We start from the raw sequence: 27,806 nt of genomic DNA, 5'->3' as shown, positions 1-27,806 counted from the left end.
TCAGAGGCTTAATGCCGGTCGGGATTTAACATAAGAGCTCTGAGTCACGATATCCATCTAAATATCAAAATTCATTAAGATCCGATCACCCACTCGTAAGTCATAAATACCTCATTTTTTCATATTTTTTCTCTCCCTTTAGCCCCCCAGATGGTCGAATCTGGGAAAAAAAACTTTATCAAGTCAATTTGTGCAGCTCCCTGACACGCCTAACAATTTTCATCGTCCTAGCACGTCCAGAAGTGCCAAAGCGCTGAGCCCCTCCCCCCAACTCCCCCAAAGAGAGCGAATCCAGTACTGTTACGTCATTCACATATCTATGATATTTGCTTATTCTATCCACCAAGCTTCATCCCGATTCCTCCACTCTCAGCGTTTTTCAAGATTTCCGATATCCCCTCCAACTCCCCCAAATGTTAACAGATCTGGTCAGAATTTGAAATAAGAGCTCTGAGACATAAATTCCATCTAAATATCAAATTTCATTAAGATCCGGTAACACGTTCTTAAGTTAAAAATGCCCCAATTTTTCTAATTTTTCCAAATTAACACCCGCCAGCTCCTCCCTAGAGAACGGATCCGTTCCAATTATGTCAATCACGTATCTAGAACTTGTGCTTAATGTTCCCATCAAGTTTGATCCCGATCTCTCCACTCTAAGCGTTTTCCAAGATTTTTGTTTCCCGCCTCTAACCCCCTATGTCTTCGGATCCAATTCGAGTCAAAAATCCAGCATCTGAGACATAAAATCCTTCGATATATCAAGTTTCATTAAGATCCGATCACTTATTCGTAAGATAAAAATACCCCAATTTTCACGTTTTCCAACAATTCCGATTTCCCCCTCCAACTCCCCCCAATGTCACAGGATCTGCTCGGAATTTAAAACAAGAGCTTTAAAGCACAAGATCCTTCTAAATATCAAATTTCATAAAGATCTGATCACCCGTTCCTAAGTTACAAATACCTCATTTTTTCGCGTTGCCCCCCCCCCCCAACTCCACCAAATAGAGCGGATTCGGTCCGGTTATGTCAGTCATGTATAGACTTGTTTTATTCTTCCCATCCAGTTTCATCCTGATCTCTCCGCTTTAAACATTTTCTAAGATTTCCGCCCCCCCCCCCAATGACGCTGGATCCGGTTGATATTTAAAACAAGAGATCTGAATTACGAGTTCCTTCTAAATATGAATTTTCATGAAGATCCGATCACTTTTTCGTACGATAAAAATACGTCATTTTTCTAATTTTTCAGAATTAATCCACCCCCCCCCCAATTCCCCCAAATAAAGCGGATTCGTTCCAATTATTTCAATCACGTATCTAAGACTTCTGCTTATTTATCCTACCAAGTTTCATCCCGATACCTCCACTCTAAGCGTTTTCCATAATTTTAGGTCTCCCCCCAACCTCGCCCAATGTCACCAGATCTGGTCAGGATTTAACATAAGAGCTTTGAGACATGATATTCTTCTAAATATTGAATTTCATTGAGATCCGATCACCCGTTTGTAAGTTAAAAATACCTCATTTTTACTAATTTTTCAGAATTAGCCCTCCCCCCCCCCCAACTACCCCAAAGAGAGCGGATCCGTTCCGGTTATGTCAATCATGTATCTAGAATTTGCTCTTATTTTCCCCACCATGTTTCATCCCGATCCTTCCGCTCTAAGTGTTTTCCAATATTTTAGGTTTCCCCCTCCCAACTCCCCCCATATCACCAGATCGGGTTGGGATTTAAAATAAGAGCTCTGAGACACGATGTCCTTTCAAACATTAAATTTCATTAAGATCTGATCAACCGTTCGTATGTTAAAAATACTTCATTTTTTCTATTTTTCTGAATTAACCACCACCACCCCCACTCCCCCCAGGCGTCAAATCGGGAAAATGACTATTCTTAATTTAATCTGGTCCGGTCACTGATACGCCCGCCAAATTTCGTCGTCCTAGCTTACCTGGAAGTGCCTAAAGTAGTGAAACCGGTACCTACAGACCGACAGAATTTGCGATTGCTATATTTTGCTTGGCTAATACCAAGTGCCATAAAAACTGAAAAAATTTAAAATATATTTTGTTTTCAGTAAAGTGGAAGTTACGCTCTGGTTTTGAGAAGACAGGGGGGTTGTCAGCCACACTCATGTTAATGTTTGCTCGTTTTGAGTTTGACTCGGTTATTTATTGTAAATTATTACAATAATTTACAAAAACTAATTTACTATTATTTATTGTAAATTATACACTTATTTCTGAATCATAGCTGGATTTCAAGAAAATATTTACAAAACCAGAAAAAGTATACGCGGATACGCTTTTTATTCCTTTTACTTAAAATCTTTAAAAATGGAAGGATGAAAAAAAATGATGTGCAAATTTTGAATTATAAATTTTAGGCAGTATTGGTTTGTCAAAAAGACCTTTCAACCTCGCTACCAGGCGATGCATTTTTCCAATACAGATGACAACACCAACTCCTGCGTAGCTATAACTGTCGGGCCGAACGGCTACCCAAGGTAATTAATGAATTCTTTGTTAAGAATTCATTAAATACCTAATTGAAAGATGCTGGAAATCATTATCATTATGATAAACATGTTGTGTTAACGAATCACGACGGCAGATCAGATTATCAGATCATCAACTCTAATTATAACGTCATCTCAGGATTAGTTAATTATGACACAAGAGTGGATTAGTATTAGAGCCTAATTATGACGTCATCTAACTGACATCTAAAAATGATGTCAAATCTGGAATAAAACTGCTCGCCTAAAGGGAAACATATTAGTGTGAATTTAAGATTGATAGGAAGATAGAAATGAAGGAAGATAGAAATGATTTTCCGCCAATGAAAGGCTCATGCTATCAAGATAGTTGCTTCATAGTAGCACCAGACGGCGAAATTTTGCGTGGTCGCGCTGGTCGCCTAAAGGCTAACTGGTACATTAATAAAGGCTGTGGAATACAGGTGAAGGAAAACCCTTTTACAGTTCGACTCGTGCCTCCTCTCAAGGGAGATTGGAATAATTCTTCATCAGAGAAACACCCATCGAATTTAACTTGCTACTTAGTAGCACCAGATGGTGAAATTTTGCGCACCCTTGGTCGCAAAAATGCTGACTGGTACCTTAGTAGAGACCTTGCAAAACAGGTGAAGGAAGACCCTTTTACGATTCAACTGAAGTCAGAACCAAAGTGGCGACCTGTTGGAGTATGTGATAAATATTATCAGACACCTAAAATAATCCGCTGTGTTGTATGTGGTCAAACAGAATCCTGTGTGAGAAAAAATGTTGTCCCGAAAGAATATCGTAAGCATTTACCGAACATCCTGAAAAGCCATCAGTCTCACGACGTTCTTTGGTTATGTGTCACATGTCATAAAATTAGTAATAATTGCGATCAGGCGCTACGTAAGCGACTGGCTGAGGAATGTAGAGCTCCAATTGGGGCCATAGACAACGTCAAAGCAACCAAAGATCCTTTGTTGAAGAAAGTTGTATCAGCGGCAAGAACCATCAAATCCGCTAAAGATAAAATTCCATTCGACAGGCTTGCTGAACTTGAAGCGATAATTACTGAGTATTACAATGTCAATTTGTTGACTAGCGAAGTACTTGAAGAAGCTTTAAAGATTGGAACACAATCGGTTAACAAAGAACCGCATGGCCGTAAAGTTGTAAGCTGCTACGTACAGGAAACCTGAGGGTTTATTAAGCCTGGAAATACTCTGGAGAAAGCATTTTATTGATTCAATGAAACCGGAGTTTCTACCGCCATACTGGTCTTTAGACCACAATAAAGAGAGGCTAGACAATAGGATGGCTCAAAATCGAGTTGATCGTGAAGATTACGTGAAAGCTGTCGGTAGGGGTGAGGCAGTTTAATTTTCTTTTTTGTTTGGAAGATTATGACTATTTAGTGACTGTAATGAGAAACAAGTTTTCAGTTTCTCAAATTTGAATTTTCCTTCTGATGTGTCAGTTCATTTAATGCTTTCCTCGAGTTAACATCTCAGTGTCGGAGAGCGCACATTTTGACTTATTTCATGCTAATCTTGTGAACACCTGTGAATAGTTATTATGACCAAGAAAAAGAGACGTAATGATATGGAATCCAAACGATTATCTATGCAAGATTCAACAGCCCAAGGGACAATACGTGATTTGATTGATACGCTGACCAGTTCAGTCCATCAGATTTTAGAAACAGTTAAAGCAACGCTGGAAGAGATACAAAGTTTGAGATCTGAATTATCCGAAATCCGTTCAGACATTAGTGGTCTAACCTCCAAAGTGAATGATATTGAAATCATAACTGCGACCCACTCGGATACAATAATAGAGATTCAGGCAGAATTAAAAGATATACGAAAGAAAGAAACCCATGGATTAGGCCCTCTCACTGATAAGGTCCTCATATTGGAGAATTTGGAAAAGAAAGACAACATTATTGCTTGGAATTTAAAGGCTGCCTCGGTGCCGGAGGCCTCGACGAAAATGGAACATTTGCTGGAAAACTTCTTACAATTAAGAATTAATTTTGAAGTTAAAGAAGCACATGATAAATTTGTGAAAATACGACTCATGAACTCAGATGACCAATTCTCGGTACTTCAAGCGAATAAACATTTACCTGACCAGCTTTGGAAAAAATACCTTGATAAAGCGACAAAATTTGATTACAAAGGAGTTTTCTTCAGTGATGATGTTAGTAAGACCTGCAGGGAGATTCGCGCTACGCTGAATCAAAAAAAGAAAGAAATGAAGGATAAAGGTTTTGTTGCATGGATCCCACCCACATTATGCTACATAGACCAAGACGGGGTGAAACAAAAAAAAGTTGTATAACATCCCACCAGTCGAATAAATTGTGTTATTTTTCTTATTTGTTTTTTTTGTCATTTTTAGTGATTTGTTAGGATTTGTTCATAATAGTCATTATATAAATGCGCAAATATGTGTTGGTGTGCACACATTGGTGCCAAAATGTGCGTGTTCTCTGTTGAATGAGAAAGAATGAACATACTTCCACCGAAACGAAATGGAATTCTCCGACGTATGCGGTTGTTATATGTGCTTAGATTAGTTTTCTTTTTTGAGTCTTTCGTTAAATTGTTGATTAACTGGAGTGAGGCTTTTTTGTTGATTTATGATGTTGAGTTTACATAATTTACCTGATCTTGCAAGCAGAACTAAACAGTTAGAGGAAAATCCATTTGATATACTGGAATGCATGAGGGATGTGAAGGATAATGAAGCAGAAATTTTGGAAGATAGCCCCAAAAACAAATATTCATTTATGAATGATTCTATCCCCACATGCAGTAATGTACGTTTTTCTAGTTTTAACTGCAGAGGTTTACTTAGTAGCATTGAGCTCATAAATGACATAATTAATAAAAATAAAATTAAAGCTTTAGCGGTAAATGAAACTTTCTTAAATGATAGGAATATTAACGATGTAATGTTTTTTGTATTATGATTTTGTTGATGAGAGTAGAAAACACCATCAGCATGGTGGATTGGGATTTATCATAAGAAAAGAGTTAAAATCGAAAATAAGACGAGACCTAATGATTTGGAATATAGAAATGATTTTTGAAACGTGTATTCTGGAATGTGAAGTTAATAAAAAATCAACAATTATGATATCTTTATATCGCCCACCTTCCGGAAGCATAGATCAACTTTTGATGCAATTTGAAATTCTATTAAATAAAATATCACAAATGAATAAGCAAATATTTATTTTTGGTGATTTCAACCTAGACATAATTAAAATTGAAGCAAAGCAAAATGATTCGAAGATAAGAGAATTTTTAGAACTAATGCTTTGTCAAAGACTGCTCCCATCATGTCTAATTCCAACTCGAATAGATGATAATGGAGCAACATTAATTGACAATATTTTTTCTAATAGTACTTGTTTTTCAACTGTTGTCATATTAAACGATATTTCAGATCGCGGTTTGATAATTTCTTAAAATGTATTAATGAAAAAATAGACTATACAAAATTAAATGCAATTATCCGTCTGATGAAAACATCCAGAAATTCAAATTGTAAAAAAAATACTCTGACTAGAACTTTGAGAGAAAGTGAAAGAAATTATTATGAGAAGGAAATATCTTCAGCTGCGTCCCAGCAGAAAATGTGGGAAATCTTGCGTGATAAATTAAATAAAAATAAACCAAGAGCAATACCGACTTTTCATAGTAATGAAAATGACAATACTGAATCAACTGAAAAAAAGGATATCGCGGAATTATTTGCTAAAAATTTCAGTAAAATTGGTGAAGAATTGGTTAGAGATCTTTTGGATGAGTCATCAGATTATACACGATTTTTGCCCCAAAACGAAGATAGATCATTGTATATGCTACCAGTATCATTTGATGAATACCAAAAAGCTATTGTTGATTTAAAGAGAAGAAATTCGGCTTCCGTAGATGATATATCGACTAATATTTTGAAGAAAATATCAGGAGTAATATATGAACCTCTTGCAAATGTTATAAATACGAGCATAAAAAATGGTGTTTTCCTTGATCTTCTGAAAAAGGCTAAAATAATCCCTATATTTAAAAAAGGTGAGGCTCAAGATCCCAATAATTACCGTCCTATTGCACTCCTTTCCCCACTGGCTAAAGTTTTTGAAAAAATAATGAAGTATAGACTTACATCATTTCTGGAAAAGATAAATTTTTTTTCGAAGTTCCAGTTTGGTTTTTTAAAAGATAAAAGATGCCGTCGCCGCAACACATATTTTCATTAATGATGCTTTAGATGATAATTATTTAGCAGCTGCATTGTTTTTTGATATTAAGGAAGCTTTCGACACTTTAAATCACGAAATTCTATTTAAAAACTTTGAAAATACGGGAATAAGAGGAGCACCTTTAAAATTAATCAAATCATATTTGCACAATCGAAGGTTTGTGGTAGATGTTTATGGTGAATATTCATCTGAGAAATCGAATAATAATATCGGTGTACCGCAAGGTTCAATTTTAGGACCTCTATTATTTTTAATATATTTAAATGATCTCCCTAAATCTACTCCTGAAAATGCATTAACAATTATGTTTGCGGATGATACTGCAGCAAGTTTAAAAGCACCAACATTAGATGCACTGAAAGAAAAACTAATTGAAGTTGCAAAATCCATCAAAAATTGGTTCAAAATTAAAAAACTTGTCCCTAATTTTTTTAAAACAGAATTTATTATTTATGAGAGATCAAGGCAAAGGTTGAAAAATATTTCTCTGAATAAAATTACCATTGATATAATTCATGAAATCAAAAGAGTATACACAGCAAAATATTTAGGTATTGTTTTTGACCCTACCATGAATTTTAAAACACATATTTCGCTGTTGAGACTAAAATTATCAAGAAATATAGGTTTGCTCCACCGACAAAAATTTTTATTCTCATATAAGGTTCTAAGAATCCTATATTTTTGCCTAATTGATGCACACCTCCAATATTGCTCAGCTATATTTTTGTTGACTTTTAAATCACATATTAAACCCTGCAAAACAAAGCGATTCGAATTCTAGATAAGTTTTTACAACCCCCGAGGAGTACAGATATCCACTCTGGAACACGTACCTCTTACCTGTTTCTAGACATAATGACTCTTACACAGAAATCTCATCTCCTATTATCTAGTTGGTTTTTTAAGATTCAACATGTACGTAATTTCTTTTTTGACCAGAATTTACTGTCCAAACATCAAAATTCACTACTAACTAGATGTGTTAACCCGTACAAACTACCTCTGGTGAAAAATGAAAGATCCCGTTTCAACCTCCGGTATATGATCCCATCAATAGACAACAAAATTCATTAAATAAATTTGTTGAGTTACCAAAAGGATCTTTCAAGAGACGATTTAAAAGTTATATAATGGAATCTGCTTGCAAGAACGGTTGGTACAATTTTTTTATTTTATATTTTATTTTGGCCCAACTCCACTTACTCCACCTCAAATACTCTGATTAAAGATACTGTTTTTTTGTTGTTTTTTTATTGATGAAATAGTGGTTCATTTTTTGTTTGTTCTTTATCAATGAGGATTGTTAAATTTTCTTTATATGTCTTGTCCAGTAGTCGAGCTTGTCCCTCCATTTGGGCAAGTTGAAGATTTTGATGAATATGAAATTTTGAATAAATGAATCTGAATCTGTGACTTAGCGCTGAATTTGGAAACAGGCTCATAATTTTTCTGTCATGATGTTTCATTAAATTTTTCAAACAAAAAGAGCATTTTAAATTCTCTAAAGAATAGCCAAGAAAGTAGTCCAAATACATCAATATCTATCTTCTTATTAATAGTTTTGTCATATTTTTGGTTTTATTGCTTTTATCTTCTAGGGAAAACCAAGGATCCCACAGAACTACTTCAGAAAATGATTGGACTAGGAAAAAGAAATTATGGCATCAACTACGATTTTGCCGCAATTCTTTCTTACGTCTCTGTAACGCCCCTGTGTTGCCTATAGTAAAGAGTCATGTGTCTTTATTGCGTCCTTTTCAGTTATTTTCTTTCCCGCCACCAGTGTGTGGAGATGGCCGTAGAAACTTGAGGAAAGTCATCAATTAGAAATTCAATGCCTCTTTCAAGTGCTAGAAGTTATTGAAAGGCAATCAGCCGTCCTCGCATGCGCTTTTTTGCCACCCGCCCCGTAACCACATATGATATTAAATAAGAATTTTGAGATAGCCATTTTGGTCAAAATTGTCGAAGAGTTTAGTAATTCTGTTTCCATTGATGACGTAATGTGATATTAAGAGAGCGTGAAACAAAATTTAGGCCTTTCAGAAGAAAAACTTTTTTTTGAGAATTTGAATAAGAAAATAATATGCCACGTAGCTAAATAATACGGCATCATTCTGGTATACTGTGCTGAAATTTTGGTTCAAGGTTAAGAAGTACTTGTTAGTCCACGCTATGTTCTCCCGTTTCCAGCTCCTATGAAGTGAACTTGCGTCAACAAATGCAATCGGTAGAAGATTTCTTTTCACTCTTTTGAACCATATTTGAAAAGTGCGAGTTAAGCCATTTAATTTTTTTGGTGAGACGATAACCGCTCAAAAGGGACAAAAACTACAGTTGTCACAATAAAAAGAAGGAAAGAAAATTGAAAACTGCGTTTATTTTCAAGGCAAGACAATACAAAATTCGTCAATCAGAGATCGCCGTATAATACAAAAAGTACATTTTATATAAAACAAGACACGAGATCTAATTATTTTCCGAATATAAAAGCACTCTAGACTAAAACTCAATGACAATATAAAAATCATCTTGCTTCATGTCTATTTGTCAAGTTTCAGATACACGATATGTCTATTTCGACCTACTGAGAGTGAATGAAAGAAATAGCATGAAAGACAATAGCAAATAAAAAGAGAGGAGGTGTTTGCGCAGAAACACACTGAAAGACACAGAACTGGCATTCTAGAGTCAGCTTGCTGAAATTCCTATACTCTCGATAACAATAAGATTTTTAGGACACATCACTTACACATTTTTCGTCATGATTCTGCCTTCGCGCGTGCGCAATTACAAATTTCTAGCGAATTACATTTGGAATATAGAAAACATGTTGAAGCTATTACTTAGACGCTTTGGGAAACTTCCCAACCCGCGCAAATTGATGTGTCCCATTTCTTAGCCAAATTTTGAATACTTTATAATATTCATGCTGCGGCTTGGTCTAATAAACCTTGAAGCTCCACACAAATTGAGCGGTTAATCTGAGTCTAGGGATGTGTTCCTGAACTCGATTATAATGAACAATCATTAATTATTTGTTATTACCTTTGGCCTAAAATGGGATATAACAACATTTTTAGACACTAAAACACGTATAATACATAAAGGGGGCTGATAGTGGAGCTTGTTCTGCACTTATAGCAACAAAAATTGTCTGCAATTTTGTGTTATATGTTGTGTAGGAATAAAAATTAATGATAATTGAGTTCTGGAATATATCCTCAATCTAAATATTCTTGTAAAATAAATGGAATTTCAAAGTCCCATGAAAGCTCGGGTTACGTTTTCAAACAAAATACAGATACAATTAAGCCAAGGGCTTATTCCAAAATACGGATTTTTTATATATTTATTTCAACTACTTTTATTTATTTATTTCAACTTCTTTTGTCCTTAGTTGAACCCTGCTAGTAGTTCATATAACGCAAAAATATTTTTTTATAGATAATCAAGGCCGTCTCCAGGATTGTGGAGCTATATTCTCAAGGAAGGGGGACGAAAAAGCTTTGAAGTGTATCAAAAATGTGTTTTTAGACAATTTTATTATTTTCACAAGTCGGACAAACATTTCATGGGGGGTGGGGTAAAGCCCATCCCCATGGATACGGCCTTGCACATCATTATTCTAAAGATATATCAAGGCAAACACGAAATATATTCCCTTATTGTTTGTTTCAAATTTCGCTAAGGTTCTTGTTTCATTTAATTTCTTGTGACGAAACTTTGTCGAAAGCTTAGAGCACATAGAAATAATTTTAATTTATTAAATATAATTCTTTGTGTATACAAATGAAAACTACTCATTTGACGCAATACCTTTGTTTTTTTTTGACAGCCTAAAGTGTTGTGGGGTGGATCCAAGGGCACATCCCTAATTTTCGTTCGAGGGAGGGGTATTTTTTCGTTTTTTTTTGCAAAAAACTTAAAAACGCATTGAAATTTCCTTTATATTCATTTTCATTTTGTTTTTACGAGTCAGAACCACCTCCTAGATACAACCTTGGGTGGACCCTTCAGGATCGAGGGTCAAAGGCCCATTGCCTCCATTTTAGAAGCTTATTTTTTTATACAAGGCGTGTTTTTAAAGTAAGGACCGATTGAACACAACTAAACAACGAAAGATAATTTTAAAAAAGTGAATTTATTTTCATAAAGTACATACTTTACCCTATTTAATGGCATAGTTGACAAGCTTGTTCAAACACTTATTATTCTTCTCAACTAATTTTAAAGTAACCTTTTCATAGAAATTTACCACCAGCACCGATAACCATAGGTTCACTGCCGTTTTTACATCATCGCCATCATCATAATGGTTCTTACTGAGGTGGCAACCGGTTGAACTGGAGATATCACACCCAAATCAAGGCAACAGAACATGGAATAGAAAACACGTAGCATCCTGAAAAAAGGGAATTGTCCTTCTTCATGACAGTGCATGACCTCATGCTGCAGGTTAGACCTGTAATTCGTTGGACAGTTTTGCCCAGGGAATTTTTAGGCCATTCACCCAACAGTTCTGATCATGCGCCGAGCGTTTACCACCCGTTTCTCCACCTCAAGCATAGCTTAGATATCAATACAGGTATGAAAACTCCTATCTTGCCCATGAGAAGCTTTTAGTACAGAGCTCTGAACTTGGCGCTTCCTCCAAGCCCGCGCTCCGACGCGTAGATCGTACTATAACACCATAGGTGGGAACGCAATTTTGTTTTGTATTGGTATCTAAGCTGTGAATTACTCCGACTTTTAGATTCAGACTGCCAGTCTCCAGCCACTAGCATCGCTACCGCGCACTGTGTCCCAAAAATAAATGGAGTTTTAATAACTGCATTGGTATCTTAGCTGTGATCTCAAGCAATACCTAAGTGGCAACCGTGACAATGATGACGTCGACGTAAAAATGTCAGTGAATTTTGGATTACCGAAGCTGACAGCAAGTTTTATACAGAGGTTACTTTAAAATTAGTTGAGAGGTAGGATAAGTGTCTGAACAAACCTGGCAACTATGCTGTTAAATAGAGTAAAGTGTGCTCTCTCTGAAAATAAATTTACTATTTTGAAATAATCTTTCGTTGCGTAGATTTATTATTTATTTAAGAATTAACGACACTTCTTGACTACTAAGGTCCCTGCGTCGGCCCTGCAGTGCATTCCTGCAGCGTGATTCGAACTCTGGGTCCCGTATTACCAAGCTAAGGTCAAATCCACTGAGCCACCACAGGACATTCGTTGCGTAGATATGTTCAAACGGACCTTGCTTTAAAAACACGCCTCGTTTGTCAGGATTTTTTTTTTAGAAATTTTGGTCCACCTGAGACCTTTTTTTGCACTTTTCTATTGAGAATTTCTCAGAGAATTTTCAAATGAAAAACGACGAACAGTAATGAACCATCTATTGATAAGAAAACAAATTTAGGTTGAAGGGATTAGGATTCAAGCGAATTTGTTTTAAAAATTGGTTTCTTCAAAGACCTTTAGTGATATACAAAAACAACGATAAATACAGTTTTTTTTTTATTTCAGAGGCTGTTTGAGGGGTGGAAAAGACAGGGCATTTGCCTCAGACGCAAAAATTTCAGGGTTACGAAGTTTCAAATCAGTTATCTTTACTGTTATAATCCTTTTGTAATTTTATTTTTATTAAAACTAAAGTAGAGGGTGTCGTTAATAAATAAAAATAATTACTATATCAATAAAATAAAAATAAATTAAAAAATAATCAAATTATAATAATTAAAAATAATTGTTAATAATAAAACAATTAAAAATAAATTTTTTGTTAACAATAAACTGAAAATAATTGTTTTAACAAACGCAAATTTTTTTAGTGTTTGCCCCAAAAATTTTGTGGGAGACAGGAGGAGGGGACGCTAACTAAGATTTTGCCCCGGGTGCAAAAGAGGCCAGAACCGTCACTGTTGCATTTCAAAAAATAAGCAATGCACACAAGGAACAATGTATGAAACGTAATAGCTGATAATCTCAGATCAAATGTTTCTGAGTAACAGTCTCAGAATTTAGATTTTAAAAAGCAGAAAATAAAGTTTTTATCACGATAGATTACTTGTTCATTATTGATTTGAAAAACCCATTATTGGGTTTTTCTATCACATTCTTAAATACATGTGTCTATTCTCTAAATCTTGAAAATTGTTTGTAAATGGACACCCAATCGCCATCTAATAAGCAGGATAATCCTAGTTAACATGTTTTGCACAGGGAGAACCTTTATCTTCACTTCTTTCACTGTTGTATAGTTAAAAAAAAAAAAAAAATCTGAAGGCAGCAGATTTTGATCCTTAGCAGATTTTTTTTTATTCTATTTTATTTTTTTGCACTGATGAACCTTAGTTGAAAGACAAAATGTGATGTTTGAAAAGCTTTATATTTCTATTTTTGGGGAATTTTAGAATGAATCAACATTTCCAAATTATTCTACTTTTAACAAAGCCAATTTTTGGCACAAAGAAATCTTGGATTGTGATAATTTATATTGTGGTAATTGGATTGTGATAATTGTGATACCGCAGCTTGATGAAAGGTTGCGTTTACAGCAAACAAAAAAACAAAACATAAAATCACACAAATTAATTGTATTTTAATAATTTTTATAATTTTTGCTGAGATGTATTTGCAAAACTTAAAACCCGCTGAGGAAATTTTGCCTTCAAATATAAACGTTTTCAAGTCTTATGCGGTATCCAAAATCAAAAGGCATTGATTCAAATTCCTGTGAAGATTTTTCAGACCACTTATTTGACTTGGTCTCTTCGTTCTGTTCCGACTTTAAGCAAATGATTCTAACATAATTTGTTCTTGTGCTGCAACTACTTATTGATGGATCGATGGAAGCTAGTTTAGTGGTAATTATCCCAAATTGATCCCAATTTATAATTTGATAATAATTTGGTAATAATTAATTATAATTTGGTAATAATTTACCAATTATAATTTGGTAATAATTTGATCCCAAATTATAAAAATCAACTAATTCCAAACTGGAACTTTATCCAGCCAAAATTACCAGGTAAAAGACTGTTGGATTGTGATTTAAAATTACCAGACAAAATACTGTTGGATCACGATTTAAAATTACCAGACAAAAACTGTTGGATCACGATTTAAAATTACCAGACAAAAGACTGTTGGATCACGATTTAAAATTACCAGACAAAAGACTGTTGGATCACGATTTAAAATTACCAGATAAAAGACTGTTGGATCATAATTTAAAATTACCACACAAAAGACTGTTGGATCACGATTTAAAATTACCTGACAAAAAACTGTTGAATCAGGATTTAAAATTACCAGACAAAAGACTGTTGGATCACGATTTAAAATTACCTGACAAAAAACTGTTGAATCAGGATTTAAAATTACCAGACATTGATAACCATAAAGCAACGAAGCCGCTCAATATTGGTAATAGACACAAGTATCAAAATCACAACAACATATAAAGCATATACAACAACATTAAAAAAAACAACTATAAAATCGAGTGACATAATTAAGCCCAATTACACGGAAGCATGATTAATATACAGTCTGTAAAAGGGTAAATCAATAGACTGTTGTCAACTAGTAGTAATTGTTTAAGTTCTCATTGCATTTGAAATAAAATAATCACTGAGACATTAAACGTAAATCAAATAAAAAAAGGAGGTGATGTACCACTTACCAGTCTCTACAAATATAGTTTTAATTTTAATAATTAAGATAATTTTGCTTGTACTAAAGTTCAAGAAGTATGTACTGTTTTAAAGTACACTAACTAGGCAGCAATCTATAAAAATAATATCACCATCTAATTTATAATTACCCCAAAGTAGACAATTTTAGTAAGCAATCTACCGGCAGCCCTATTCAACAACAACTAATAATAATAATAACGCCAATAATATAGTAGGTGACAAGTCCATACCCAGGGGAGGAGTACCGGAGTTTGAACCCCCCCTTACTGAATTTTTCTCCAACTCATAAAAACGTAACATAAATGCATGTAAACAAATTTTTATATGTCTTATTGAGGTTTTTTGTGTTACCTTCCTTCCCCCAAACAAAAATCCTGGATACGCCTTTGGTGGTGAGTGAAATGGTAGCTTACTCGTAACAGGTACATAACCTATTTTTAATTACATAAAAAATAGCCATTTTTAAGCCGTGGCGTTAGTTGCGGGGGGGGGGGCGTTCTCCACCTAGATTTTGAATATTTTCTTGTTCGTTATTATTTTTTTGAAAAACTTTTGTTTTCAAATTTTCATTGAAAAATTTGGAAAAATTCTCTAGGATTTTTGAGAAAAAAGAATATTCCTCTCCCCTAATTTTCATGAATCGAGACCACTGATTTTGAGCACGCGATTTTAAAGTTTACACTTCACCAACTCAAAATTTGATGGCGGGAAAAGATGCTCAAGTGGGACACCGGATCTTTTTCCGCCTTTGCTTTTAAATTTATACCCTCGATCGAAATTTTTGGGAATTAAGAATGAAAATATTACGTAAAATAATTATACATCTTTAAGCTCAAACAGGTCACTTTGTCCCTATCCAAAAACGGGACTTTGCAATAAATTTGACCCTTACATAATCTTTGATACACCAGGCCATGGGCTGCTTAAAAATTAGATGGCACTTAGAGTCTCTCTCCGTCGAGTTCCGTAAATTCTTTTAACACAGCGAGAGCGAAATTTAACCGTTCTCGGAGCTGAATATAACAGCTGTTTTGGCGTACGTCGATTAGACGATATGTGGAATACTGTCGTATCGAATTGATATCATGAAAAGAGAAATCACCAATGCAACAGCACAAAAAAAAAAAAAAAAAAAAAGAGACAGAAGGAGAAAAGGAAGACTGTTTTCCTAAATTAGTGATTGATATAGACCAGCACTTGAATGAGGCCTTAACCCTACTCATCCATATAATCACATAGGTCAAACAGCATAGCCAAACACAATCAACTATAAAGAATAATCCATGGACAAGCAGTCATGTCGTCAATAAGTATAAGTCGTCAATTACCAAACAATAGAAAAAATAATAAAGACAAATAATTCAGAGGCAACAACCCAACAAAAGGGCTCATCAGGAGAATACACTGGCCTATAGGGTTTCGCCACTTTAGTTGATGGTGATTGCTAATCGACCATTCCCTGTGTCGCCGTCGTCATTTATATATCTCCCTGTGCCCCCCGGCGTCCCCGTTGTAGTTGTGTCCCTGTGTCCCGGTCGTCATTTATATTCCATGTGTCCCGGTCGTCATTTGTATCCCGGTGTCCCATTCTGTGATTTCTCTTTGAGTGTCCCGGGCGTCATTTATATTTCTTGTGTTCCGGTCGTCATTTGTGTCCCGGTGTCCCAGTCTGTATATACATTCGTTTTTGAATTGGTCTTGTTTTTGTTTTTTTAGTTATACCTCACGATTCTAATGATTGCCCTTGAGCTTTGTTGATGGTGATTGCTAATCGAACATTCCCTGTGTCCCCGTCGTCATTTTTGGTTTTTACTATTTTTTAGTTTTTTTAGTTTTTTTTCTGTTTTCTTTCTAATTTTTTTTGTAGTTTTTACCTTTTTAGTTTTTTTTTTAGTGTTGGTTTTCTCCTTTATTTTTCAGTTTTTTTTCCTTTTTTATTTTTTTTTCTTATTTAGTTTTTTTTAGTTTTTTAGATTTTTTATTAGTTTTTAGGGTTTTTTCTTTTTTTTTGTAGTTTTTACCTTTTTTTTTTAGTTTTATTAGTTTTTTTTTACTTATGTCCTGGTCGTCATTTATACTCCCTGTGTCCCGGTCGTCATTTGTGTCCCGGTGCTTTGTTGATGGTGATTGCTAATCGAACATTCCTTGTGTCCCGGTCGCTTTCTCTTTGAGTGTCCCGGTCGTCATTTATATTCCCTATGTCCCGGTGTGCCGGTCGTCATTTGTGTCCCGATGTCCCGGTCTGTAATTTCGTCAGTCGAAAACATGACGTCAGTCGACACACAAACATGACGTCACTCGACAGACACACACACACACACACAGACAAATTATTTTTATATATATAGATAGATAGCTGTGCCGGTGTCCCGGTCGTCATTTGTGTCCCGATGTCCCGGTCTGTAATTTCGTCAGTCGAAAACATGACGTTAGTCGACACACAAACATGACGTCACTCGACAGAAACATACACACACCGACAACTTATTTATATATATATACTAGCTGTTGGGGTGGCGCTTCGCGCCACCCCAACACCTAGTTGGTGGGGGCGCTTCGCGCCCCCCCCAAGCCCCCCCGCGCGCGTAAGTCGTTACGCGCCATAATAGTTACGCGCCATTGTAGTTGTGTCCCTATGTCCCACCTGTGAATATAGATAGATATATATATATGGTTTTAACTACGTAAAACTTGCGAATATACAACATTCTTTGCTGTCCCATTGTCTTTGCATATAAATAGATTGTCAGGTTTACCGACTCTTGAACATGCAACATATAATGGTCCATGGGAAAACAATCTGTATTCAGATCTATACCTCATGATTCTAATGATTGCCCTTGAGCTTTGTTGATGGTGATTGCTAATCGACCATTCCCTGTCCCGGTGTCCCGGTCGTCATTTACATCCCCCTGTTTCCCCCGGTGTCCCCGTTGTAGTTGTGTCCCTGTGTCCCGGTCGTCATTTATATTCCCTGTGTCCCGGGTCCCGGTCGTCATTTGTATCCCGGTGTCCCGGTCTGTATATACATTCGTTTTTTAGTTTTGTTTTTCTCCTTTATTTTTTTCCTTTTTTTTTCTTTTTTAGCTTATTTAGATTTTTAGATTTTTTAGTTTTTTTTATTAGTTTTTAGTTTTTTTTTCTTTTTAGTTTTTTTGTCCCGGTCGTCATTTATATCCCCCTGTTTCCCCCGGTGTCCCCGTTGTAGTTGTGTCCCTGTGTCCCGGTCGTTATTTATATTCCCTGTGTCCCGGTCGAACTTATGTCCTGGTCGTCATTTATACTCCCTGTGTCCCGGTGCTTTGTTGATTGCTAATCGAACATTCCTTTTGTCCTGGTCGCTTTCTCTTTGAGTGTCGTCATTTATTAGTTTTTTCCTTTTTTTTTTTAGTTTTTTATTGGTTTTTACCTTTATTTTAGCTTATTTTTCAGTTTTTTCCTTTTTTTTATTTTTTTTTATTTTTTATTTTTTTTAGTTTTTTACCTTTTTTTATTTTTTTTAGTTTTTTTAGTTTTTTAGCTTTTTTTATTAGTTTTTAGTTTTTTTTTGTAGTTTTTGCCTTTTTTTAGTTTTTTCAGTTTTTTTTTTAGTTTTTTATTGGTTTTTACCTTTATAGTTTTTTTAGTTTTTTAGCTTTTTTATTTTTTTTATTAGTTTTTAGTTTTTTTTTGTAGTTTTTGCCTTTTTTTAGTTTTTTCAGTTTTGACGTCACCTGATCCAGTTTTTCAGGTGACGTCACCTGACACATCCATCCATCCATCCACAGACAACTTATTTTTATATATATAGATAGATATATCTATATATATAAAAATAAGTTGTCTGTCTGTCTGTGGATCTTTGGATCTGTGGATCAGGTGACGTCATGTTTCGGCTGACGTCATGAAATTAGTTGCCGTCATTTTTGCTTTGAAGGTGACGTCATTCAAGTTATATAAGACATATGTTCGCATAGAAATCTATTAATGTTTAAGTTTACAATGACTGATGAAGATGCTCAAAGAGTCTATGCCAAAAAACTTGCTGCTGATAGAGAAAGTCAGAAAATAAAGCGTGCCGAGGAACTACCAGAGCAACGCGAAAGCAGACTTGCTGCTAAAAGAGAAAGTGAAAAAAGAAGGCGTGCCGAGGAATCAAAAGACCAGCAGGGAAACAGGCTTGAGGCTGATAGAGAAAGAAAGAACAGAAAGCATGCCGAGGAACTACCAGAGCAACGCAGAAGCAGACTTGTTGCTAAAAGAGAAAGTGAAAAAAGAAGGCGTACCGAGGAATCAAAAGACCAGCAGGGAAACAGGCTTGAGGCTGATAGAGAAAGAAAGAACAGAAAGCATGCCGAGGAACTACCAGAGCAACGCAGAAGCAGACTTGCTGCTAAAAGAGAATGTGAAAAAAGAAGGCGTGCCGAGGAATTACAAGAACAGCAAGAAATCAGGCTTGCTGCTGATAGAGAAAGTAAGAAAAGAAAGCGTGCCGAGGAATCACAAGAACAGCAAGAAATCAGGCTTGCTGCTGATAGAGAAAGTAAGAAAAGAAAGCGTGCCGAGGAATTACAAGAACAGCAAGAAATCAGGCTTGCTGCTGATAGAGAAAGTAAGAAAAGAAAGCGTGCCGAGGAATCAGAGCAATCTGAAAGTTATCGCCTGGCATTCAGGTACAACCCAGTCGATGATTATAGCTTGAGTAGATGTGTTCAAATCGGGACAATGTCTAAAATTTGTCCCTATTGCAAGGCCTTGAAATTCAATGGTGAAACAATGGGAATGTGTTGCGCCTCAGGAAAAGTTAAACTTCCTCTATTGGCTGCACCACCAGAGCCATTGAAGACTTTCCTTACTGGAACTACGTCAGAATCTAAGCGTTTTTTGTCAAAAATCAGACAATACAACTCATGTTTCCAAATGACGTCGTTTGGAGCCCAAATCGAAAATCCAGATCAATTTATGTCTACTTTCAAAGTAAAAGGGCAAATTTATCATAAAGCAGGGTCCCTTCTACCATTCTCAGGCGAGAATCATAAATTTTTACAATTGTACTTCATCAGTGATAGAAATTCTGAATTGAATGCACGTTGTGAAATTTCTCCCAACGTTGAAAGGACAATCGTTTCCCAATTGCAACATCTTTTCCACGAAAATAATAATTTAGTGCGTCTGTTCAAAACAGCCATCGATTTGATGCCTACTGATACTCATAAAATTGTTATTTCCGCTGACAAAACGCCTCCTGGCCAACATGTGCGTAGATACAATGCTCCGACTATCGACGAAGTGGCAATCGTTATGGTCGGTGATCAGTTTTTACCTCGAGATATTATTCTTCATAAGCAAAACGCTCAGTTAATAAGAATTGCTGAAACTCATCGATGCTACGATGCCCTACAATATCCTATCATTTTTTGGGATGGAGCCGACGCGCCCCCCCAAGCCCCCCCGCGCGCGTAAGTCGTTACGTGCCATATTAGTTACGCGCCATTGTAGTTGTGTCCCTGTGTCCCACCTGTGAATATAGATAGATTTATATATGTGTTTCAAACTACGTAAAAATTGCGAATATACAACATTCTTGGCTTTCCCATTGTCTGTCCATATACAAAGCCGTATGTACTAATAATGACGTCATATGCAAACGCTCTTTTTACAAACAAACAAACATGCATACACACAACTCGTTTTTATATAGATAGATAGATAGATAGATACAATACAAATTAACTACGTAAAACTTGTGAATATACAACAGTCTTCGCTGTCCCATTGTCTGTGCGTATAAATAGATTGTCAGGTTTACCGACCCTCAAAGATGCAACATACAATTGTACATTGGTAAAGAAATCTGTATTAAGATCTATACCGCATTTTTATAGTGATTGCCCTTGAGCTTTGTTGATGGTGGTTGCAAATGCTAATCGAATTGGGAATTGCAATCTTTTAAACTGAAAAAGCAGATCCGTTGGAATCATGGGAATGCGAGGAATAAGAACAGCCTCACCCTCATAAGGCCCTGTCAAGATTGTGGCCTCTATTAGGTTTTCCATTGTTTTTTTTACGGCAAGTCGCGTGCCATTGCAAAGCTTTGGTGGGTTGATATTTCTTAAAAGTATTATTGGTACGCCTATTTTTAGTTGTAGCACGTGTGGTGGAAACCCTGAAGGATCTATGGAATTTAAAAATTCAGATGGATAATTAACCGCTTCATTTGGTTCCAAAATACAAATTAACTGCGTAAAACTTGCGAATATACAACATTCTTCGCTATCCGATTGTCGCTGCATATAAATAGATTGTCAGGTTTACCGACCCTCGAACATGCAACATACAATTGTCCATGGGAAAAACAATCAGTATTAAGATCTATACCACATTTTTCTAATGATTGACCTTGAGCTTTGTTAATGGTGATTGCAAATGCTAATCGAATTGGGAATTGCAATCTTTTAAATTGAAAAGGCAGATCGTTGGAATCATGGGAATGCGAGGAATAAGAACAGCCTCACCCTCAAAAGGCCCTGTCAAGATTGTGGCCTCTATTAGGTTTTCCATTGTTTTTTTTACGGCAAGTCGAGTGCCATTGCAAAGCTTTGGTGGGTTTATATTTCTTAAAAGTATTATTGGTACGCCTATTTTTAGTTGTAGCACGTGTGGTGGAAACCCTGAAAGATCTATGGAATTTAAAAATTCAGATGGATAATTAACCGCTTCATTTGGTTCCAAAACTGTGTCGACTGACTTGTAAAGGACTGCCTGGTCTCGAATCTTGGTCAAAACAATATTGTTGATTTCGTGAACGTCTATATTTTTGGGTGCGAGAATCGCTCTTTCACTTAGCCATTTATCATTTTTATAATTTTTTAGAATATTCGGAAATACTTTTTCAATCAATTCATTTTTGGATACGTCCTGAAAATGAGTCTACTGGGAGCTTTCCGTTTCCCATTGCCAGCAATTGATCTGAAAATGTTTGACCAGAGTCATCGTTTTGCAATCGGACACGCATATTTGTAGTTAATTTTAATGTTTTTACGTGTGCCCATAAATTAGAATTTTTCAGGCAAGCATTCATTTCGTCTGCAGGAGTTGATCTAGGTATTATAGGTAATGTTTGCCTGAAATCTCCCGCAAGCAATATTAAGGTGCTGCCAAAGGGTTTCGACTTCCCTCGCAAATCTTTCAAGCATTGATCCAGAGCCTCGAGCGATTTTTTGTGTGCCATTGTGCACTAATCCCAAATAATAAGTTTGCATTGCTGCAATACTTTACCCATCCCAGATGATTTGGAAATATTGCACATGGGAGTTTCTGTAGAATGCAAGTTCAGAGGCAATTTCAAAGCGGAATGAGCAGTTCTTCCACCAGGCAGCAATGTTGCGGCTATTCCGGACGACGCAATTGCCAATGCGATATCATTTTTTGATCGAATTGATGCCAGAATCAGTTTTATCACAAACGTTTTACCAGTACCTCCTGGCGCATCCAAAAAGAAAATTGCTCCAACGTTGTTATCGACACAATGCATTATCGTATCATAAATGTCTTTTTGTTCCGACGTTAACTTGGAAATGTTATTTTGTACATACGACAATAGATCACTCGTACTGTAACTTTGTTCACGATCCAATTCTACACATGTCGAAACAGCAGCGATACGGTTAGGTGAAGGCATTCCCAAATTCTGAAGAGGTTTGTTTGCCATACTTACGCACAAATCTTCTATAACAACTAAAGTGTAGTTATAAATTTCTGATGTAAAATCAAAAGTCATATCTGACGTCTCTAACTGTTTTCGATGGAGTATATCTTCGGACATTTTTGACTTATATTTTTCCCATAACTCTGTAGGAGCTGATGGAGAGCAAGTTGTTAAAATGATGCCAAACAATGCACGAATTTGACTTGGAGTTGACGTTTCACACGCGTCATTGATGCAGTTATCCCAGTGTTGGTCATTCTCCAATAAATTCAGAGCTTGGCATGCACTACGGTAAGTGTCATGTATAGTACCATTTACAGTCCTCAAATACTCAAAGGATGTCGGACCGGGTACATTCACCAAAAGCAGGCGTAGAAAGAAGCATTCATGTTGATTGGGGTGAAGGGTGTAGAGTCTTCCTATCGTGGTATCTTTGAAGATGGTAGGTTGGCCGTCGACTGACTTACCCTGTTTTCGACGTTCAAATACTTTATTTTTAGTATTCCACGTGTAATACGAAGGCACTTCAGTATACAGCAGTTTTTTTGCAAAAGAATCATTTTTGTAAAGCGAAAAAAAAGCTGTTAATGTTGTATCCGGTGGATTCAGGACTCTTTGTTGCACGTTGGTTTCCGTGAAATAAACACGTTGACCATTCTGTAAATGTACCGCTAAGTGAACAACAGCTGGACTACGTTCATGTATCGGAAATGGAAGAATTCGCCAAACAGCTTCATTACTGTTTATGTATCTTCCAGCCTGATATTCTACGATTTCATCGAAATCTTTGATTTCGGGCTGCAAGCCAAAAACTGCCATGTCACTGCCTTTGTTGACGTATTTACACATGTATTTGATTGCCTTTACGGAGTTACAGTATTCAACGTTTATGTGTGCATTAAATGTTTTTGATAATAATGGGGAATATGGAACAACCCACTGGTTATCTACTTCGATGGTGTTACCGTTACGCTTCTTTATTATTGCTGTTTTACCACCATCTTCAGTAGATCTTCTTCTATATTGTGGGTAACCATCATTGCCAGTAATTGTTTTGGGTACTAAAAGTCGAGGATATTGCTTTGTGCACCTTCCTTTGGCCATGCATGGTGAATTTTCGTTCAGTGCACCGCAAGGTCCATGTATCATATTTTTTACAATAATATCATGTAACCCCTTATCGACATTTTTATCAGGTATTTCAGCGGAAATCACATCATCAATTTCGTTCAAAGTAATTTTTTTATGTAGCCAGATTAGCATATGTGCGTGTGGCAAACCTCGTTTTTGCCATTCCACTGAGTACATCCAGCATCGCACTGACCCAAACACTTCATGTTTTACAAGGTAGTTTATCAGTGATTTCAACTTTTGCCGGAAGACACGTGCCGTAATGTCATGCCTATGAACCGCCGATTGTCCTTGAAGTAAAAGCTGCAGTATCTCGTCCCAAGATTGATTACATGTAAATGTAATAAATAAATCTGGACGACCATAGAGACGAACATACGCAATAGCATCTTGAGCATATTCATGCATATGACGGGCACTGCCAGCATATGACGAAGGTAAAATTGTTAATCTTCCAACGTTTGTGGTATTACCGTCATTTATAACTGCATCTCGCAAATGAATGTATTGTTCAGAGCGGAGCTTGGTCTGATTCAGGCGGATATATAGCAAACGTCCTGATTCAATTTTAGCATACATATCCACGACGAATTGGTAAAACAATTCACGGCATTTTAAAATATAATTTTCTTCATCCTGCCGAATCATTAGTCTATAGGAATAATAATGCATTGCACTGCATTTCTTATTCATTTCTTTGTTAGTGGCTGGATTCATCAATTTAATATTAAAGTGATAGCCGTCGGCTCCATCCCAAAAAATAATAGGATATTTTAGGGCATCGAAGCATCGATGAGTTTCAGCAATTCTTAACAACTGAGCGTTTCGCTTATGAAGAATAATATCTCGAGGTAAAAACTGATCACCGACCATAACGATTGCCACTTTGTCGATAGTCGGAGCATTGTATCTACGCACATGTTGGCCAGGAGGCGTTTTGTCAGTGGAAATAACAATTTTATGAGTATCAGTAGGCATCAAATCGATGGCTGTTTTGAACAGACGCACTAAATTATTATTTTCGTGGAAAAGATGTTGCAATTGGGAAACGATTGTCCTTTCAACGTTGGGAGAAATTTCACAACGTGCATTCAATTCAGAATTTCTATCACTGATGAAGTACAATTGTAAAAATTTATGATTCTCGCCTGAGAATGGTAGAAGGGACCCTGCTTTATGATAAATTTGCCCTTTTACTTTGAAAGTAGACATAAATTGATCTGGATTTTCGATTTGGGCTCCAAACGACGTCATTTGGAAACATGAGTTGTATTGTCTGATTTTTGACAAAAAACGCTTAGATTCTGACGTAGTTCCAGTAAGGAAAGTCTTCAATGGCTCTGGTGGTGCAGCCAATAGAGGAAGTTTAACTTTTCCTGAGGCGCAACACATTCCCATTGTTTCACCATTGAATTTCAAGGCCTTGCAATAGGGACAAATTTTAGACATTGTCCCGATTTGAACACATCTACTCAAGCTATAATCATCGACTGGGTTGTACCTGAATGCCAGGTGATAACTTTCAGATTGCTCTGATTCCTCGGCACGCTTTCTTTTCTTACTTTCTCTATCAGCAGCAAGCCTGATTTCTTGCTGTTCTTGTAATTACTCGGCACGCTTTCTTTTCTTACTTTCTCTATCAGCAGCAAGCCTGATTTCTTGCTGTTCTTGTAATTCCTCGGCACGCCTTCTTTTTTCACATTCTCTTTTAGCAGCAATTCTGCTTCTGCGTTGCTCTGGTAGTTCCTCGGCATGCTTTCTGTTCTTTCTTTCTCTATCAGCCTCAAGCCTGTTTCCCTGCTGGTCTTTTGATTCCTCGGCACGCCTTCTTTTTTCACTTTCTCTTTTAGCAGCAAGTCTGCTTCTGCGTTGCTCTGGTAGTTCCTCGGCATGCTTTCTGTTCTTTCTTTCTCTATCAGCCTCAAGCCTGTTTCCCTGCTGGTCTTTTGATTCCTCGGCACGCCTTCTTTTTTCACTTTCTCTTTTAGCAGCAAGTCTGCTTTCGCGTTGCTCTGGTAGTTCCTCGGCACGCTTTCTTTTCTGACTTTCTCTATCAGCAGCAAGTGTTTTGGCATAGACCTTCCGTTCAAAAATCAACGGATCTCGGTCGATAGCTCCTAGATAATAATAGTTTATTTAGAGTTGTTTATTAGATATATTATTTTTCTTTTTTTCTGTAACCTCTTCTCTAATTTCAGTCTTTTTTTTTCAATCTTAACCTTACATTGATTGGAGGTTAACGACTCGTTTTTGGCAAAATATCTGCACACTTGTGCTTGATTTTTAGTCCAGCCTGAACTGGCTCTTAAATCCTTCCTTAGCTGTTTTGTAATCCAGAAAAAAAGTTTAATAATTCGGAATGATATTTAACAGGATGGATTATATATTGTTATTCGGTGGAATGAAGCTAATAGAAAATCGTTAGGTGTCCTGGTTGGTGGCCTCGACTATTCACAAGGGACTCCTGAGTTCAACTCCCGCGCCAGCAACGATTTTTGTAGATTTTATCTTTACTTACTAGAAGGAAAAATTTAAGAACAAAAGAATCCGCCGACCATCTGTGGATTGATGTTTGTGGTAAAATTTTAGCTCCTTCAGAGCTCAAATTGATTGTAGAGTTGAATTGATAAAAAGATAAACATCGAAGAAACACAAAAAAGAAGAGAAGATGATTTTTAGAGAAGATGATTATTAAATCAGTCTAAAACCAGGTTGTTTATGAATGCAAAAATCCAATCCAGATTGGATACAGGGAAGTAATACCTAAAATGATTATGTAGACAAGATACTACACTGGTTGCATTGATGAAAGGTAGGGTCTTTCCCTAAAGCAGACCCAGAATCTTTATAAGTTTTTGAGTTTTTTTTATGTATTTGTGAAAATTTCAGTGTTTGAGCTTGAAATTTATTCCATCAATTTCAAGGGGAGAAGATTTACCGAATACTCAAAGGAGTAAATAAAACTCGAAACAATTTTTTCTTTAAAATCGCTCTTATCTCAAATAAACTAAAACGCATTAAAAAAAACTTCCTGCTGCCCGGAAAAATTGAAATGCTTTAAGAACAAACATTATAGCGTAGAAAAGACAAGAAGAAAATTGTCCATTTATAGTTAAAAATATGTGTTATTATAGCCTTACACTTTTATTTTTGGCTATAAAATTTTTTATTTCCTTTAATGCTGCAGGATTTTTTTTTTACTTTTTAGCGTATTTAGAAACAGAGGCGTTTTTTAATTTTTTTTTTAATATTTGATCAAGAGCAAATTAAAAACTATGTTTTTTCTTACGAAAGAAACAACATGTTCAGATCTTGTAACCCCCCTCGGCTGGCGTCCTCATATCCAGAATATAGATTTTCTTCCTTTTCCTCCTCCCCGAAGTTCGGTCAAGGTTATTTCGTCTATCAGATGCCTTGATAACATAAACTTAGCACCCACTCTCCTGACTGATGACGGATTGATCTCGGTTTTCCAAAAGGCCCAAATGAGAAACTATATATACAATGTATATGTGTATATATATATGTATATATATATATATATGTATATATATATGTATATATATGTGTGTGTATATATATATATATTCGTTATATTTACCCTATAATAGCATGCATTTAAAGGCAGTCAGCTTTGCTTGAGTATGTGATTTATCAACTTTACATTACAGTCAGACAAGCTTGCATCCAATATATATATATGTGTATATGTATATATATATATATATATATATATATATATATATATATATATATATATATATATATACGTATATATATATATATATAAAAAGTTCCCTTTCCTATATTGGACTGTAAAATTTCATAAGAATCCCCCTAAACCACGGTTTATTGCTGGAGCAGCTAAATGTCCAACCCGTATTGCTGCTACTGACCTCTCTTTAATTTTAAAGGAAATTGTAAATAAACTTAAAACCTATTGTTCTGGTATTAAAAAATTTTCGAATTTTAATCCATATTGGAGTGTTAATAATTCACTGCAGGTGATAGATTCTTTAACAATGGTTTCAGCTAAAAGAATTGAGTCTTTCGATTTTGCGACAATGTATACTAATTTATCACTCAATTTAGTGTTAGATAATTTAAAAACTGTTATAAGGAAATCTTTCCTCTTATCTAGTAAAAGGTTCTTAAAAATAGACAGTTATAATAAAAAAGCCATATGGACAAACTGCTTTAATACTACAGTTAACTTGAGATGTTACAGCTTGGATATGATTTTTGAGTTATTGGAATTTGTTTTATACAATACTTATATAAAATTTGGGGGTGATTTGTACAAGCAAATTATGGGAATTCCCATGGGGGGGAATGCCAGCCCATTTATAGCTGACTTGTTTTTAAGTCAACTAGAATATAAATATATGATGGATAAGAATAATCCAATTAATTTAAAACATGCTTTGTCAAATAATAAAAGATATTTAGATGATATTTTGGTCTTAAATTGTAAGGATTTCATTGATATTTCTAAAAATATA

At 35.8% G+C, this 27,806-nt stretch overlaps 1 long non-coding RNA gene across 1 annotated transcript in view; it reads right to left on the bottom strand.

Moving 5' to 3' along the window:
* Positions 1 to 9,143: 9,143 nt before the first annotated feature.
* LOC136037916 (uncharacterized) overlaps positions 9,144 to 27,806 on the bottom strand; it is a 31,431-nt gene continuing 12,768 nt past the window's right edge. Inside the window, exon 2 of the long non-coding RNA XR_010620081.1 lies at positions 9,144 to 9,736. This is a non-coding gene — a long non-coding RNA (uncharacterized LOC136037916). The remainder of the gene's footprint in view (positions 9,737 to 27,806) is intronic.

The sequence above is a fragment of the Artemia franciscana genome, chromosome 17 (genome assembly GCF_032884065.1).
Source record: "Artemia franciscana chromosome 17, ASM3288406v1, whole genome shotgun sequence".
Taxonomy (NCBI): domain Eukaryota; kingdom Metazoa; phylum Arthropoda; class Branchiopoda; order Anostraca; family Artemiidae; genus Artemia; species Artemia franciscana.
The sequence above is the reverse complement of the archived record's forward strand: the minus strand, read 5'-3'. Positions and strand labels throughout refer to the sequence as shown.